The sequence below is a fragment of the Branchiostoma belcheri genome, unplaced genomic scaffold, assembly GCF_001625305.1.
Source record: "Branchiostoma belcheri isolate BF01 breed outbred unplaced genomic scaffold, Haploidv18h27 scaffold75, whole genome shotgun sequence".
Taxonomy (NCBI): Eukaryota; Metazoa; Chordata; class Leptocardii; order Amphioxiformes; family Branchiostomatidae; genus Branchiostoma; species Branchiostoma belcheri.
The window spans coordinates 1,581,260-1,598,306 of NW_017804409.1; the positions used below are offsets into that span (position 1 = coordinate 1,581,260).

Consider the following 17,047-nt stretch of genomic DNA (forward strand, 5'->3'; position numbering starts at 1 on the left):
GCTCCCTGATGTCAAATTTTTCTAGAAAAACCCCTGTAACTGTTACAGTTAGTAATATGTTTTTTAAATGTCAGTATGTCATATAATAGCAGCCGTTATTGGCTACAGTAAAGTATGACTTACAATGTGTTAAAAGTGTAATAACTTGACATTTATTAAAAGTTAACAAAGCTAGACAGCTGAACTTTAGTTCAAGACAAGTGTACAGAAGGATCAAATTTTCAAAGACTACTGTCGCCTACATCAGGATTAATGACTAATCACTCAGAGTTATGAACCATAAAGTCTGTCTTGTGTGAATAACTTTGCATGTTCAGAACTCTCAAGGGATTCACGTTCGGAAATGATTGGTCATTACTTATCTTGATGAAGAAGACAGTGGTTGTTGAAAATTTGATCTTTGGGTACCTGCCCCCCCCCCTCTGTGTTGGAAGAAAGTTCAGAATCGTACTATGATTACTACCAACACTAAGGCCACGCCGATTTAATTTGTTGTTTCTCGGATTCGTTCTGTCCATTTTTTTTCTGATTTGCACAAAAAAAAAAAATTTTAGGTTCTAAATCAACTGCAAAATGCGCAATAAAAGACATATTTTGGCTCGTACGGTTGAAGAAAGTCCTTTTAAACTTTTTCAATGTAACAATGCAATGTTGTTTCATTAATTCTAAAGTTCAAAATACATTGTTTTAATTAGAAACCAGCCTGCTATGTTGACTTCATAGCTCATATTGTACCATTTCCGGCTATCACGGGGTGCCTTGGCCTGTTTTTTTTTTTATTTAGCCCTGTCGCTTCATATTTTTTCTGACAAAAATCCGAGGAGCAACAAATCAAATTGGCAAATTGCCTTAGCATTGTACTATGATTACTACCAACACTGATGATAAGCTTGACAGTTGTTTACAAGCAATCATACCTCTTCTGATTTTGCAGACCCAGTTCCTGCTAGCCCCACAGTCCATGTCATTCCAGAAAGCTTCTCCTGAACTAACCACCATCTCCACACAATGTTCCCCATTCCCTGCATTGTTAGGCTCTCCGTCATTCCACAACGTGAAACTAACAGGCGTTCCATCTGTCCAGGTGAAGCCTGGAGAAAAAAAAAGTTGATAATATTATACATATTACCTTAAATATGATAACAATCATCTACTGCTTCTTGTGCTATGTTTTACACAAACAAAAAGGAACAAAAAAACACAACCCTTTGCAGCATTAGGAACTTGACAGAATGACCATTTTCGAACTTGAACTGTGAACATTTTAGAACTTAAATTTGAAGATCCATTCATAGTTTCTCGAGTTACAATGTATGCTGAACACATACAATGAACACATACATGTACATAAAAAGCCTGATGCAGTACCATTGGAAAAAGCCAGGTGGACAATCATTATGACAGTTGTATGTAAGTAAATGTATGCAAGATTAAAGCCACTGTAACTTGTATTCTTTGAAGTTATTCCTATCTATGCAAAGTATCATACTTACTGTAAAAGAGCTTGGAAATTAAAAGAATTCACATTTCAAGATGTGTGTAATATGTACACGTGTGTGTACCATGCTTTCAAAATGTCAATAAAAAGTAAGAGTTTAAAAAATGCAAATGTGTGACAAACCATTCTCCACACTCTTGTCATTCAGTCCTATCCAGTACTGTGCAAAGACATCACTGAAAAACAAGAAAAGTAATTAATAGTATGCTGGCATATGCATGTGTTCAGATCACTCTTCAACACACAGGATTTTTGCTCCTCATTAAATATTGCATTATACTTTATTTTATACAAAACTCTTTCTTAATCATAGAAAAAGAATGCAGGAAAGAAGAATCTTTACAACATTTCATTGAAAAGTAGCAGTGCCGTAATGTCTTGACCAAACAAAATTCAGCCAGGTCATGTAGGCAATGTAGGAAAGCAACACCTAAAAAACTCATTAAGATTGAAGTTTAAGAACTTGTGTTCAACAAGTCACAATTTAATTCCGGAAGAACAATTCAATTCCGGACTCCAGGCCAATAACTCCAGAATGCTTTTATTCAGTTAAGTTAATATTTTTCATGAGTACATGGCAGAAGGTGACAATTATGCAGAATGCATCAATAGGTCCCTAGGGAGTAGTCCAATTATATATTTTGATTATACTATAATTATCTATAATTATACATGATGATTTGTCCATTATATATAATTATACATATCCCTTTTTGCCACTATCTATAATATTATTATATGAATATTATATAAGCCTTTTGACCATTATACATAATTATATATAACCCTTTTGACCATTATACATAATTATATATAACCCCTTTCCCGATTATACATAATTATACATATCCCTTCATAAACTTTATACTCACTTCATTTGTGATAACAGGAAGTTTGATTCCTCAGGACTGTGTACGCTGGCGAGGTCGCCGCCTTTAGCCTGACAGTTTGCCAGCGCCTCCTCCCAAGTCTTTACGCTAAACTGGTCTGGCTTGTTGATCTGTGAAAAGCATTATGGAGCATTAAATTATTGTCAGATAATTTTTAATAGGCACATGTTTTCATAACACAATTCAGCATCATAGTATGTACAGTCCATTTCAGGGGACAATTGAAAAAACTCACTGTCTATTCCATGGATCTTATTTTATTTCATTTAATTCTTATCTATTTTACTAGTAGATCACATGTGATTAGCTTTTAAGGTTTCACTGGGCATGTTTCATACATAAGGAATAATTAAAAACAAATTGGAGTTTTAGTGACAAAAACAATCACCATTCAATCTTCTGCCTAACAAACTACATACAATATTTTCTACTTTCCGCAGAAAGGTCTTACCAATAGGACATGTGAAACCATGGTGCTGAAATCATGGTTGTAAAACCACGGTGCTGAAACCATGGTTGTGAAACCATGGTGCTGAATTCATGGTTGTAAAAATCATGGTGCTGAATTTCATTGGCTGTGAAATCATGGTACTGAAATCATGGTTGTGAATAGAGCTCACCTGGTAACAGTAGTTGGTTCCATCTTGTCCCACCCATCCACTGGCGCAGGGGTCTGTGGACATGGTGGTCTGGACCAGGGAAGGGTGGAGGGTCACCCCGATCCTGGTTACCTCACACACAAACTTGTTCTGAACATCGCAGGCCTGGTCGTCCCACAGGGAACCACCCATCCCGGCATTCATGGCAACACAGCTACCCGCAGAGTCATCTAGATTGTAGACACATATTAAGTACCTTTAGTACTAATGTTGAATTGTGCTATACAAAATAAATCAAGCATTTTATATATTCTCTGCAAAGTCGAACTTTCAAAGAGAATCTGCTGTTTGTAATAAGAGACTACCCATCCCGCGATCATCTAGTAGACTATAGACACATTTAGTTACTATACTGTTAAATTGTGCTGCCATTTTATAAAAATCATTTATTCTCTGAAAAGTCGGACTTTCAAAGAGCATCTGCTGTTCGTCATCAGAGACCTCCCATGCTGGCATTCATGGTAACACAGCTGCCGTGAGACTGGTCAAGCATACATGTATCATGTTATCTAGGAACTACAATTGAAAAGCTAAAAATTTGTCTAATATGCATGTTTCTAAAAAGAGAGAAGAAACCTTGTAGAAAATATTACAGAGTGACATAATCATATTAAATGTAGTACTTCTTTTTTCTACCCTCATTTTATTATACTCAGTTGTTTAAACTGGAGATTTTGGCCCATGTTACAAGGTCAATAAAGTTCATTGTCTTTGTCACTTTTGGCTCAGTTTGGCTTGATAAAGCTCAACAGCTACAACGATCCACCTGGCTAGATTGGAAGCATTCCCGTGGGGAAAGTTGACTGTATTAAAGCTTGTCACCAATCTATTTGGCTTGATCCAGACAATTTTGTCCTAGTAAGAAACCAAGGATTGAGGTATTCAAGAATTCATTCTTTCCTAGAACTAGTACAGTAGGGGCATTGTAATTAGATAGCTTTCAAAACAATGTCTAGAGTTAGATGTTCAAGGGTTGGGTGTAACAAGTTGATCGGTGTAATGTAGCCAACCACGCCACATGCCTGCGAAGCTGGTGCGTTACGCCGAAAGGCGGTTATACTGGCTACACAGATACAGTTATACTGGCTATACCGATACAGATACAGAAAAGGGCCATATAAAGCTCAAATTGAATTCCAGTTGAGCCACTAAAGTTTGCAAAAAGTTATTTGAAGCCAGTAGTCTTACCAGGTTGCAGAAGATCCCAGTTGTCATAAGTGAAGGGCATGTTGTTGGCCCAGACATAGTTAGTAGCTCCGGTGGAGGGGTCCACTGATGCAGACAGTCCTATCCAGAAGAAACCATTCAACTGTCCCAGCTGGCTTCCGATGAAAGACTGCTCAAATCTAGAAAATACATCAGCATGAAAGTTTATCTGAGTTGGTAAATTACATGTACATTATGAAAAACTTAAACTGTTCTCCAACTCAAAATTTGACTCACCAGGAATTTTCAATTGAATCACTCAGTCTTTCTCAGCTATCTGACCCAAATGCTGTGGATATGTAATTTTTTTCCACGTGTCACGTCAGCAAAGGGTCAAAGGGTGTCTGAAGTTGATATATATATATATTTGGATACCGAACAGGATTACTTCAAGAGAAGCATAAAAGAGGCCATATACATCAGGGCACTTCAACCATCGCTCAACCGGGACGGGGGGCGATATCGACTTCAGACAACCTTTGACCCTTTGCTGACGTCACACGTGGGAAAAATCATGTGTCCACAGCATTTGGGTCAGATAGCTGAGGAAGACTGAGTGATTCAGTCGAAAATTCCTGGTGGGTCAAATTTTGAGATGGAGAACAGTTTAAGTTTTTCATACTAAAAAATACATGTACTACATTTAGGTGTTTGATTGAACAGTAACTGTTGTAAAAGGTTATGCAATGAAGAATAATATTCTTTTCAATATCTATTCTATATCTATATAATATCTATATCTTGTGTTGTATTCTACAAATACATCAAGTTTTTTGTGATGCATCCTTCCTATATTTTGTCTTCTCACCTGTCCCTAACATGCAGCAGCTCTCCTCCCTTGTTCTGACAGAAGAGCCTGGCATTCTGCCATGTCTCGTCATTCTCACTGATCAGGTAACACCTGTTCATGTAGCCCAGCCAACCCTAAAAACACACAACACAAAAACACTTAACGTTACTTCTGACAATTACAAAATGTACATTTGGCTACATATACATGTTGCATTGAGAAGCAGCACTCCAGTCAGAAACGCTGAGGAAGGTGTTTGATACTTAAGACATTGAAGTGTAGGTAAGCAAGGTGAGAGAATTACTGGTTGTGTTTCTGAAAATAATAAACTATCACAAGCACTCGCTGATGTTTATTACAATAAAATAATGTAGAAAGGAACATAAATAACTAATTTTGTGTGTGTAAAGTGAGTTTAGTGCGCTAGTAATATTTAGATTATAAATGTACATGTATACTAGGACATGTTGGGTTGGTCCAGGGTCCTCGCCAGTTCATTTTAGAACTGGGCAAGAGACCCTGCCTCTGCCACACCAGGCTCAAGTAAATTCCATTCCCTGATCAGGGCTCAAAATACTGGGTGCATGTGTACCTTAGTGCACCCAAAATTAGAGCTGTGCACCCAATTTTTTTTCCTGTGGGTGCATTTTTGTAGTTATTTTTGTACATATCAAATAATTGATAGTATACAGGATATTCTTCGCATCTAAGGGCTAGAAAAATCTTAAAATATCTTTGTTTTAGTACTTTTTAAAGATTTTAAAGTTAGCTCCCATTTCAGATTTAAGCTCAGAAGAGGAGCTGTAATATCTGTTATTAGGTTTTGTTTTATATGGTGCACCCCAAAAAGTTTTTTGAGCACCTAATTAATTAGGTTGGGTGCACCAGTGCACCTATTCCCAAAAATGAATTTCAAGCCCTGGACTGATGGTGGGGGGGACGTTCAAGAGCCTGCAATAGTTATTTTGCCTTTTCAAATTTTGATTAATTGAAATCAGCTTACCCGTTCGCAGCCTTGAATAGTTGGCTCCACAGTAGGTGGTGTGAGCAGCTGTTTGGGTGCCTCGCAGACGTAAGGCATGGTATTGGTGCACAGTTCATCGTTCCACTGACCCGCATGCTCGCTGTAGCTGGGATCATCTGGTCGACCGTCATCCTGCAGAAAAAAGTCAGGGGATTCTAACGAACAATGCTAAGGTCACCAAAGTGGGGCCTGACCAGGCTGTTTTAGTTCATCCCCTTGCAAGTTGCCACTCAAGATGTCATTCCAGACATGTACACTTCTGTCTAGCATGGCAGTTCTACCTCATCTTCAATACTTTCTTGAGTGTTAGAATGTTCATTGTGTCATCATATAACAAATGCAAGTCACAAGGGGCTCCATTGTCAACGATGCTAGCAAAACAACAGATCTGGATAATGTGCTTGCTCTATCCAAGACTTGTAAGTCGAAAAAAACACATCCTGGATACGTTATTGCTCTATACAGAACGACAACAGTTTTATGACTATTGCAAATATTACATAGTCTTTAGGCCACACCAATTTAATTTGTTGTTTCTCTGATTTTTTCAGAAAAAATATGAAGCTACAGGGCGAAATAACATTTCTGGCTATCAAGGCACCCCATGATAGCCAGAAATGTTACAATATGTCAGCTATGAAGTGAACAGGCTGGTTTATAATTAGTCTTTAAGTTTCAAAAAGTACCCATAGCCTCTTGCTGCAGCTTCCTACCAGGGAGAAAATGTTGTTATATGTATCGCTTCAATTTAAAGTTCAAACTTACGGCAACGAAAATGGAGACACAGTCTTCCAGCTGCCCGCCGCCGTGTCCAGCCCAGTTGTTGGGCTCGTGGACGTTCCAGTTGGTGTAGGTGTTCTTGGATCCATCTGACCACTGGAAGTAGTTCTGTATGGCCTGGTCATTCAGACCAATCCAAACCTGTCGGGTGCCAGCTACAAAGGGGGAAAATTATTATTTTACACTTAGTCTACTAAATATGTCACATAATAATAAAAAGCCAAGTTCAGTTCACTTCAGTTCATCCTTTTTTGAGGTGACCAGCCCTAACCCTTACCTAAACCTGAACCTAAACCTAAACCTAACCCAAATTTAGAGTTAGCTGATTATAAGTAAAATAGAGCATCTGCCCAAATTCTCTCTATTTGTTAGTTGTACATGTACTAGTTAGTGACTTGCCTTGACTTAAAAATTAGATGGTGGGTCAATTTTACAAGAAGGTTCCTTCTTAATGTACCAAATTAACAATGTACCTTGAAGTTTATAACTTCAGAAAAAAATCTTATCTAGAAGAAAATCTCTTTGTTCCAAAATAGATGTCAACATCCCCAAATTCCTGACTGGGACAAAAGAACATCTGATATTACCCCCAGCAATGATGCATTAGTTACTGACTTGCCTTGACTTAGAAATAAGACTATGGGAAAATTTTACAAGGAGGTTCTTTTTTAATACGTTCATAACTTCAGAAAAGAATCTACATGTAAGAAAATTCTTTTGTTCCAAAACACATGTCAACATAACAAAATTTCAACAAAGTCCTGACGGGACAAAAGAACATCAATAGTACCTCCAGCAATGATGCTTGTGACAAAGTAGTTCTCGTTGAAGTCCGCGATGGAGACCAGTTCCCCGTTCATGCTGCGGCAGGACGTGCTACTGTCGTACCAGGAGACAGAGTCCATCATCACCTTGTAACAGTTGTCTCCGTACGGGGACCAGCCGAGAGGGCAGCGCAGTTCTGAGGGTGGTGAAACCAGACTTGATCATTGAACATATTCTCTTCACTAAAGATACATGTACATGTAACAATTATGTTTCAAGTTAGGGTAATAGCAGGGTTCAAGCGCCACTAACTATTATATTATCAAAGAAACCTTGGCTTCACCATAATTATAGTTGTGAGATAGATGTGTAGTGTATTCAGGCTAACTAATTTGTAAACATGCTGAAGAGTTGATATATTAACGTGATACTTACGTCCCATGTCAAAGGCAAATGAATAATGACTTGTCCAGTCACCATACCTGTGAACAGGTACATGAAACAGAGGTCAGTTATTTATATTTTCAAAGTCAATGCAAGTTTTTGAAAAAAATATTTACCAAGGTGAGTTTTTTGTTCACATGTCAAAATACAAAATGTATTCTTCCTTGTATAATTCTTAACAGTCATATATACATGTATCAATACCATCACAGAGACAGTATTTTCAGCTGAATTCATGACCAAATTACTACTTTGCACTATTCTTGGTTGCTCCTTGATGATTATTTTAGGGAACATGTTTTAACATCCGTGTCCATAATATCACCAGGGTCCATAATATCACCACCTTGAGAAAAAGTGTGCTTAAGATATTTTTACTGCAACATACCCTAGGTATGTACATTTGAGGTGTGCAGGAGTGCATACCAAAAGTATGTTGCAGTAAAAATATCTTAAAGCACACTATTTCTCAAGGTGGCGATATTATGGACCCTGGTGATATTATGGACACGGATGTTAGATGTTTATCTAAGATTAGTGTTGAACATTGAAAAATATTGTAAGGTCAGTTTTAACCACTTACGAGCTTGATGTGACGCCGTTTTGTGTTGATCCCTGGTAACTGGTCAGACCGTCGCTCTTGATCACCGTCACCCTGCCGCCGTGTTCGTTTGTGATCCTGCCATCGTGGAGGGCTGCCACACAGATGTAAGAATCCTGCCAGAAAACAGGGTCAACAGAAAATCTTAAGTGATTTCAATCCAGTTACAGCTCAATGAAGAGCTACTCTTCCACTGGTCGTGACAGTGGAGACATGGATGCTAGGTGCCATATTTACAGGTTCATTAATCATTGTACCAGGTTTCCATTATGATCTCTTTTCGACAAGCACAATGAACAGTACTAGACTATCCCATCCTAAGGACTGCAACCCTGACCAGTAGCATGCATGCCAGGTGAGCAACAACAGCTAGGATTTAAACTCCCAACCTATTGGTCCAGAGGCAGGTTTGCTAAAATAATAAATACATGTAAAGGACTATGAATGATACTTATACAACTGTTGCTGTAACAATAAACAAAAAAATAATGGCCACTGAACTTGAACTTTCATGTTGCAATGCCACAATCATCAAACAATTAAAAAATTTATAAAGTTAATACTAGTAGTCTTACATCTGTGTAGATGCCAGTTCCCCAGAGGAAGTGGTAATTGGTAACACATCCTGGTGGACAGTAGACCCTGTACATAAACATGTCCAAAGGTTAGACGAAATAAAGGTAAGACAAAGGAAACTGATGACATACGGTACTTTGGGAGTATCTAGTATCTAAAAACGTTCATGAGCATTAGTATATACAGTGTATCTAACTTCGTAAGATGTGTAACGTTACTTACATGTAGCTAGAAAGTGCATACAAAACTTACTCATATCTCATGTCATCTCTGTAGTCAGCCCGAGTGCTGCAGGTGACAAGTTCTGTAGAAAAAAGTATCTTGTTATGACTATCAAGATACCGGTAGATGAATTTTGATGTGATATTATCACTAAGATATGCTAAACCAGGGTTCTATTTTTTTATCATATGGGCTTCCAAATGTTCCATAGAATAATTTGAACACGTTTTGCATGCACCAAGTGCGCCGCTTTCGAAACTTCGAACTCCAAATTTGGAATTGACGCCGTTACACTATTTGTTTACATACACCAATTTTTTGTCCCATTTTGCATTGAAATGTCAGACTCTGTTTTCTTGGGTGGGTATGACATGAATAAAATACAACACTGTGTATTCCGCATCACCCTCGGTACCAGCCCTCGGTACCTCGCGCGTTTGGAATACACTGTGTAGTATTCTTTATGTACCTCCTGGGTCACATCCTAGGATTTCCATCCTCAGACTGACATGGCCGCTCCAGGTTCTCGGGTTGACACGGAGCCAGCGGGTCAGGATGGGGTTAGGGAACATGGTGGTCACCACGGTGTTACGGTCAGAGTTTCCTGGGAAGTCCTGGAATATGACAGGACATACTGAATGTTAGGTGATTGAAAAACATAGTATGTACCTGTTTCTATCTACATTGTACATAGTTAAATTATAAGGGGAGTCATTAAACACTTTCAAGTTGACTGTACTTGGTCAGCTTAGTACAACACTTTTGTCTACCGTTACTATGTATGATGAGCTTGTGTATTGTTATCTATGCTTTACTATATTATTTTACTAAGATGCATTTGTTTGTTGTATGTTTATCAAGCCACACCCAGCACGTGATAGTCGAGGTCCTTATGGACAGATGAACTGTGCCTTTGAGGCATGAATGTAGTGTAAAATTTACTTTTAAATCTAGCATTTAAAGGCATCCAAAATATGAATGTAATTCCAGGACAGCAAAACAAACAATATTCTGGATGAGGAAATGCATGTGTCTAATATTGACATTTACTGCGATTTTTAGGCTCAGTTTTGGCGTAATTTTATACTTGAAGTGTTTCAAGTAGCCCAAAAGCAAGCTACATTTTTTTAATGAGGCGTTTCTGTACCACCCATAAATAGCTTCAACCAGCCTACAATACAAATCAAGCAACTGTTTTCTGCCAGTGACATCATGTCTTTATCTCACAGATATCAGTATGCTACATTGTATAGAATAGGATTGACACAAAAGTATGACCAGAAAATTGACTTTGAAAATCCAGATTTGCTGCCCAGAAAGCATGATTCTTACAGTTCCATCCCCATCTCCATATGTCCTCCAGGTGGTCCTGTCATCGCTATACTGGACCCGGAAGGTCGTCACCCACTGATCATAGTCAGCCCTGCCCTGGGTCTGGATACCTGTCACACTGATAGAGCGGAGGAGATCCACCTGAATACCAAAGATGATAAAGTGTTAGATGTCAAGTCTCCATTATGCCATATTTTTCATAAATACATGATTGTATATATTAAAGTAACATACAAAGCAAGATTGTGGCAAGCCCCTTATTTCATAGATACATTGTATATATACATGTAGAATACAACACAGGGTATTCCGTATCGCCCGAGGTATCGGCCCGACCGCGTGTCGGATCGCCCGACAGCCGCAGGCCGATCCGACTCGCGGGAGGGCCGGGACCGAGGGCGATGCGGAATACACTGTGTTGTATTTTATCTATGTCATACCCACCCAAGAAAATGCGCCTTTCAATGCAAGATGAGCCAATAGTTGGTGCCCCTGAACCCTCAAATGCAAAAACATCAGTTCGGATTCTGTATTCGAATTTTTGAAAGCGGCGTGCACGTTTAGGGCAAAACGCGTTCGAATCGTTCTATGGAAGCCATGGAGCCCGGGCCGTACCGTAAAGTACTGCCCGGTCCGGAACCCGTTATCAAACGTTATCGCAGCCCGGGTATGATATAAATAGTATTACATTGTAGAGTGTTGGTAAATGTTTCAGAGAGTACAAACTGTACATAAGCCATTATTATACAAAGTGCATAGTGTTACAGATTGAAGTAGGAAATAGCCTTTTTTCGCAGTTTAAAATGATGGTGATAATACTAAATCATTCACATTTAAATGATGCAAAAATACTTCAACAGTATGCAACATGTTATTACCTCCATGAAAAATGGAGGTATTGTTTTTGGCGTGTCTGTCTGTGTGTGTGTCTGCCTGTGTGTGTGTCTGTCTGTGTGTGTGTTTGTGTTTCTGCACATTTGTAGTCAGCATAACTTCATAACGCCTTTATGGATTGTGATGATATTTGGTATGCAGGTAAGTCTTAGGAAGGCAAAGGTCAAGGTCATATATGGGCCTCCTGGTGGATGACCTTGGTACTGCAGCAGAACTTCCAGTTTTTGTATCTTTCGTCCTGAACATGCTATGGTCTTGAATTTTTGGTGACAGATAGCTTTTCCTGTCAGGAAGAAATGGTGTGGGTTTTGTTCCCCTAGCAGCTTATTGGGACCTTATTTCTATAGTCAATTAGACAAATAAAAATACAAAAACTCATATTTCATGGAGGTATGAGATCTCCGAATTCTTGTTGTACAATGTACCTCTATCCACTGGTTGGGATCGTTGGTACCGGCACACCAGGCGCCGGCCCCCCCACCACCCTGTCCCTGATGCAGACGGGCACGTTCTGGGCCATGTTGGTAGTTCCAGGATCCAGACGCAGCCAGCTGGCTGTCATGGATGTCTCCATTCTCCATGCCAAGTGGCTGTATGCAGGCTGTGAAACACATGTTTGTTGCTTGATATGCATGTACAATGACTTGATAACTGAGTTACTGGTGGATGTACCAACCACTAAGTATATAATACTAGCCCAGAAAAGAACAAGAAACAGTCATGCCTTCAAATATCAGAGATTCAACTAAGAATTGAGGTGTTCAAAAACTTGTATTTAGATTCCCAAGAACTAAATGTAGACTGGAACTCGTTGCCACCAAGCACAGTTGGGGCATCATCATTAGAAAGCTTTAAACACCTCCTGCAATTGAAGGTGCAAAGATATGGAGTGTAACAAGTCATTCGGCGTGATATAGCTAGCTGCCGCCACGCCGCATGCCTGCGAAGCTGGTGTGTATACCGGCTATACTGATATAACAGATACACTCATCAAGGGACTGATGAAATATTGTTGGTGACTGGCCAGGGAATCGGTTGCTCCAGATAAGATAAGGGAATACAGTGACTGTCATATTAAATCTGGCAGTACTTACATGTACTTAAAGTATTAAGTGGGCTCGATTCTAGATTTATGCATCATAAAAAAATTTCAAGAGAAAGATAGTATGACTTTATACAATTGCTGACCTTGTTTCACACAACGATAGGTCACTTCCAGATACTTGTACGTCCCTTGGCAAGGGTCCCCGAAGACAGCGTTTGTTGCCTGAAGCGTACACGTCTGCTGTCCGTCACAGGTCCCCCGAACAACATCCACACTCGTGGGGGACAGACAATTGGTTACAGAGATGGGGCTGTCTGCACAGATGGTCTGAGATGTCCGTCCGTAGTTGGCATCGATGATCTCAATGACTTCATCATCGTCGCAGCTTAAGTCAAACTGGTACCGCTCGCACAGATGGTATGTGTAGGAGTCTGAAAATAAGAGAGACAGGCAAAAAGGTCTTTGTTTGCATCCAAAATTTCACCATGCTGTAATGTTACACCAAAAACATTAAAGCTTTGTGTATACTTTCTTTAATGTCAGCATCTTGGTTCAGGAAACTATTTCATTGAGACACCTGCGAAACCGAAATTTGCATATAAATGTAAGTAGTGATGATATCTAAACTGCATAATATACTTTGTGGCAGCAACTTCCACTTTACCATAATTCTATATAAAGGAACAAAACTGTAGCATTTTCTGAACACCTCATTTTAATTTAGGGCAAAAATCTACATGTAAGTTAAAGAAACATAGAGCGAGAAATGTCTTCTTGTAGTATTACAATGTTTAATATAGACACTGACAGGAACATGTCAAATGACAATAAAAACATTCTTACCATCAGTACTACCAGCTGATGGTGGTGGTAGTGTTGGGACATTTCCTAAAAAAGAAGTAAAAGAAAATTGTCAGCAATAATGCAACTAATCAAAAATAGAATTTCAATACTTTGCTTCTCTGCTGTGCTGCGCTAGAGATAGAGTTGCAAATATATTAGGCCTTAAATTTTATGGATGACATCCTCCGCAGACTCGATCCAAATCTAATGCGAGCGGGCGAAAAAAACAAGGCGGGCCAAAAAAACAAGGTTCCTACATTTTCAAATTTTGACTCAATTATTGTACAAATGGTTTTGATTCAGCGGGAATATCACACAATCGTCATACACAGCCACCATCAAATATCACTGCATCAAAGTAAAAAACAAAATATTAAGTCAGAGCCTTTTCTTGTCTCCTCTCTTTATATTCATCTGCCATCGACGTTCCGGCATGGCAACATACATCTTTGCCCATTTTCAGCATGTTGACCACTGTCTGAGGATAACAAAATTTCTTGTTTTTTTTTCAAATTCAGGCAAAAATTTATGTGCGCCCTGATTACTTGCTGTGGCCTTACGTAACCTGGTGGATAAATGCTAAATGGAAGTTACATACCGTACATCACAATTACACAATCATAATTATTATGATATTACATATAACACACAATTTATGTACAAATGCTTGTGTGTAACAAACCAACTGATTACACATTGGTCTATAACCTGTATTTTAAATTCTTACAACCATTACTACTACTAACGGTATTGCCAATAATGGATGTTATGAAAATCACGATGACTGACCTCGCCTTTTGCACATGTACCCACGCAGAGAATCACAGGGCATGTCGTTCCACAGAGCGTTACTGACCAACATTTCTGTGCAGTCCTCACCAGAACCGGCATTGTTTGGTTCCCCTGAAATGCAAATGACGACAAAGTTAGCTCAGGTGCACTAAGATTTGGATTTGATTAAATTGAAAGCTATTATAAAATCAGATGGAACTGCTGCGCAAAACAAACCCTAACCCTAACCTAACCTTAACCCTAACCCTAGCCCTAACCCTATCCCTTACCCTAACCCTTAACTCTAACCCCAACCCTAACCCTAACCCTAACCCCAACCCTAACTCTAACCCTAACCCTAACACTAAGCCTTACCCTAACTCTAACCCCAACCCCAACCCTAACCCCAACTCCAACCCTAACTCTAACCCTAACCCTAACACTAAGCCTTACCCTAACTCTAACCCCAACCCTAACCCTAACCCTAACCACAACCCTAACTCTAACCCTAACCCTAACCCTAACCCTAACCCTAACCCTAACCCTAACCCTTAACCCTAGCCCTAGCCCTAGCCCTAGCCCTAGCCCTAACTCTAACTCTAACCCTTACCCTAACCCTTACCCCAACTCTAACCCCAACCCTAACTCTAACCCCAACCCCAACCCCAACCCTAACTCTAACCCTAACCCTAACCCTAACCCTAACCCTAATCCTAACACTAGGCCTTACCCTAACTCTAACTCTAACTCTAACCCCAGCCCTAGCCCTTGCCCTAGCCCTAGCCCTAGCCCTAGCCCTAGCCCTAGCCCTAGCCCTAGCCCTAGCCCTAGCCCTAGCCCTAGCCCTAGCCCTAGCCCTAGCCCTAGCCCTAGCCCTAGCCCTAGCCCTAGCCCTAGCCCTAGCCCTAGCCCTTTACTTTCTTACAAACAGTCCACTATGTAGAGCTTACCTCCTCCCCAGTTCAGGTAGGTGAAAGGCATCCCGTCGCTCCACTCCCAGCCTCCCTCAGTTCCCCTGTCGTGAGCACCAATCCAAACCCCTGTCACACCTGTCACTCCACTCAAACGACCTGGAAAATACAGTATTTGAAAGAATGAATGAAATTCATTAATAATCTGTAAACCCTTTATTTGACACTGGTCCTACTCAGTAACATTAAATACATGTGACAATTCCGTATTTTTTTCATATTACGTAATGTAGGATCAAGTTGTATTCTAAATGTTGGAGATATAATAATAAAAGGCTAGGCCTCGAATATGTAGCCTGGAATCCATCCGTGAACGCTTTATCTCCGAAGGCAGAGCGGAGGAACGGAGCGGAGATGAAGCATTCACGGATGAATTCCAGGCTACATATTCGAGGCCTAGCCTTTTATTATATGGGCTGGCCACCAATGAGAGACAATGTCAAATATCAGTCTACTGATGCATTTCAGCATGCCATTAACTTTATTTCTTGGATCACTTTGGCTAAAATGTAAAAAACTAACACAGTGAATCTCTACATACTGATCCTAATTTTTCAGGACCGTAATTAAAATTCTGCAATTCTCAAAATATGATAATCATAATGATATGGGAATAATATTACATGTCGTTCATCCTCAAAAGTCACAACTGATTAAAACAAATAATTTCACCAATTAATTTCTTGGTTAACGGATTTGCCCGCTTCATTTTTTTTTCTGATTTGCAAATAAAATAAAAATTCAGAATCAACTGCAAAATGCTCATATTTTGCTCTGAACAGTTGAAAACAGTCCTTTTCTTCCTAGTTGTTACAGTTATTCCATGTTTCAATGCAGTGGTATCATTAAAAGTTCAAAATTCATTGTTTAAATTTTGAACCAGCCTGGTGTGTTGGCTTCATGGCTCCTATTGTACCATTTTGGGCCATAATACATGTAGGATGCCTAGGCCTGTTTTTATTTTTATATTTTTTTCGCCCGCCCGCTCCATTATTTTTATATAAAAGTCCGTAACCAACAAATTAAATTGGTGTTGCCCTAGTGAATGTATTCACTAATGGAGAATGGAAGAAACCAAACCAACCGTTGAGGTATGACTGTTCCTGCGGGGTGGTTATGCTGACCAGGTCTCCTCCCTTGTTCTGACAGTTCTCCCTGGCGTGGTGCCAGGTACGGAAGGATCCCACATTCACCTGGTAACAGTAGTCACTCATGGGGTCCTCATCCCACCCAGGGGGGCCACTTTCCACTGGTCCAGCCTGGGGGGGGGGTCAAGCTTGACATCAGACTGTATACGATTTTTACTATTGTCTCCATAATAATTAGTCTAACCATAAATAAATCATGTTGTACTATTAATTTTAACAAAGAGATGTCAAACCCCTTAGACATAACATCTGTGTCCATAATATCACCAGGGTCCATAATATCGCCACCTTGAGAAACAGTGAGCTTAAAGATATTTTTACTGCAACATACTTTTGGTCTGCACTCCTTCACACATCAAATGTACATACAATGTACCTAGGGTATGTTGCAGTAAAACTATCTTAAAGCACACTATTTCTCAAGGTGGCGATATTATGGACCCTGGTGATATTATGGACACAGATGTTCATGATATACTTTTAGACATAGCTACAGCTTTAGACATCTACCTTTCATCATGTAGATTTTAGTTTTTTTATATACTCTGTTTTGTTGTGCTGTTATGTTTGTAATTTGCAATTAGCCCC

The 17,047-nt window shown here is 39.5% G+C and overlaps 1 pseudogene across 1 annotated transcript in view; it reads right to left on the reverse strand.

Moving 5' to 3' along the window:
- The window catches only part of LOC109485403, a 66,329-nt pseudogene that overhangs the window by 21,199 nt on the left and 28,083 nt on the right, over window positions 1-17,047 (reverse strand). Inside the window, exons 19-39 of the transcript XR_002141124.1 lie at window positions 16,396-16,570; window positions 15,291-15,410; window positions 14,359-14,472; window positions 13,570-13,614; window positions 12,870-13,157; window positions 12,107-12,282; window positions 10,788-10,928; window positions 9,925-10,069; window positions 9,486-9,537; window positions 9,233-9,299; window positions 8,640-8,773; window positions 8,048-8,094; window positions 7,638-7,808; window positions 6,833-7,002; window positions 6,047-6,199; window positions 5,062-5,177; window positions 4,236-4,393; window positions 3,009-3,217; window positions 2,371-2,498; window positions 1,622-1,674; window positions 918-1,091 (exon numbers count right to left, since the gene is read on the reverse strand). The product of XR_002141124.1 is annotated as an uncharacterized LOC109485403 (transcript). The remainder of the gene's footprint in view (window positions 1-917; window positions 1,092-1,621; window positions 1,675-2,370; window positions 2,499-3,008; window positions 3,218-4,235; window positions 4,394-5,061; window positions 5,178-6,046; window positions 6,200-6,832; window positions 7,003-7,637; window positions 7,809-8,047; window positions 8,095-8,639; window positions 8,774-9,232; window positions 9,300-9,485; window positions 9,538-9,924; window positions 10,070-10,787; window positions 10,929-12,106; window positions 12,283-12,869; window positions 13,158-13,569; window positions 13,615-14,358; window positions 14,473-15,290; window positions 15,411-16,395; window positions 16,571-17,047) is intronic.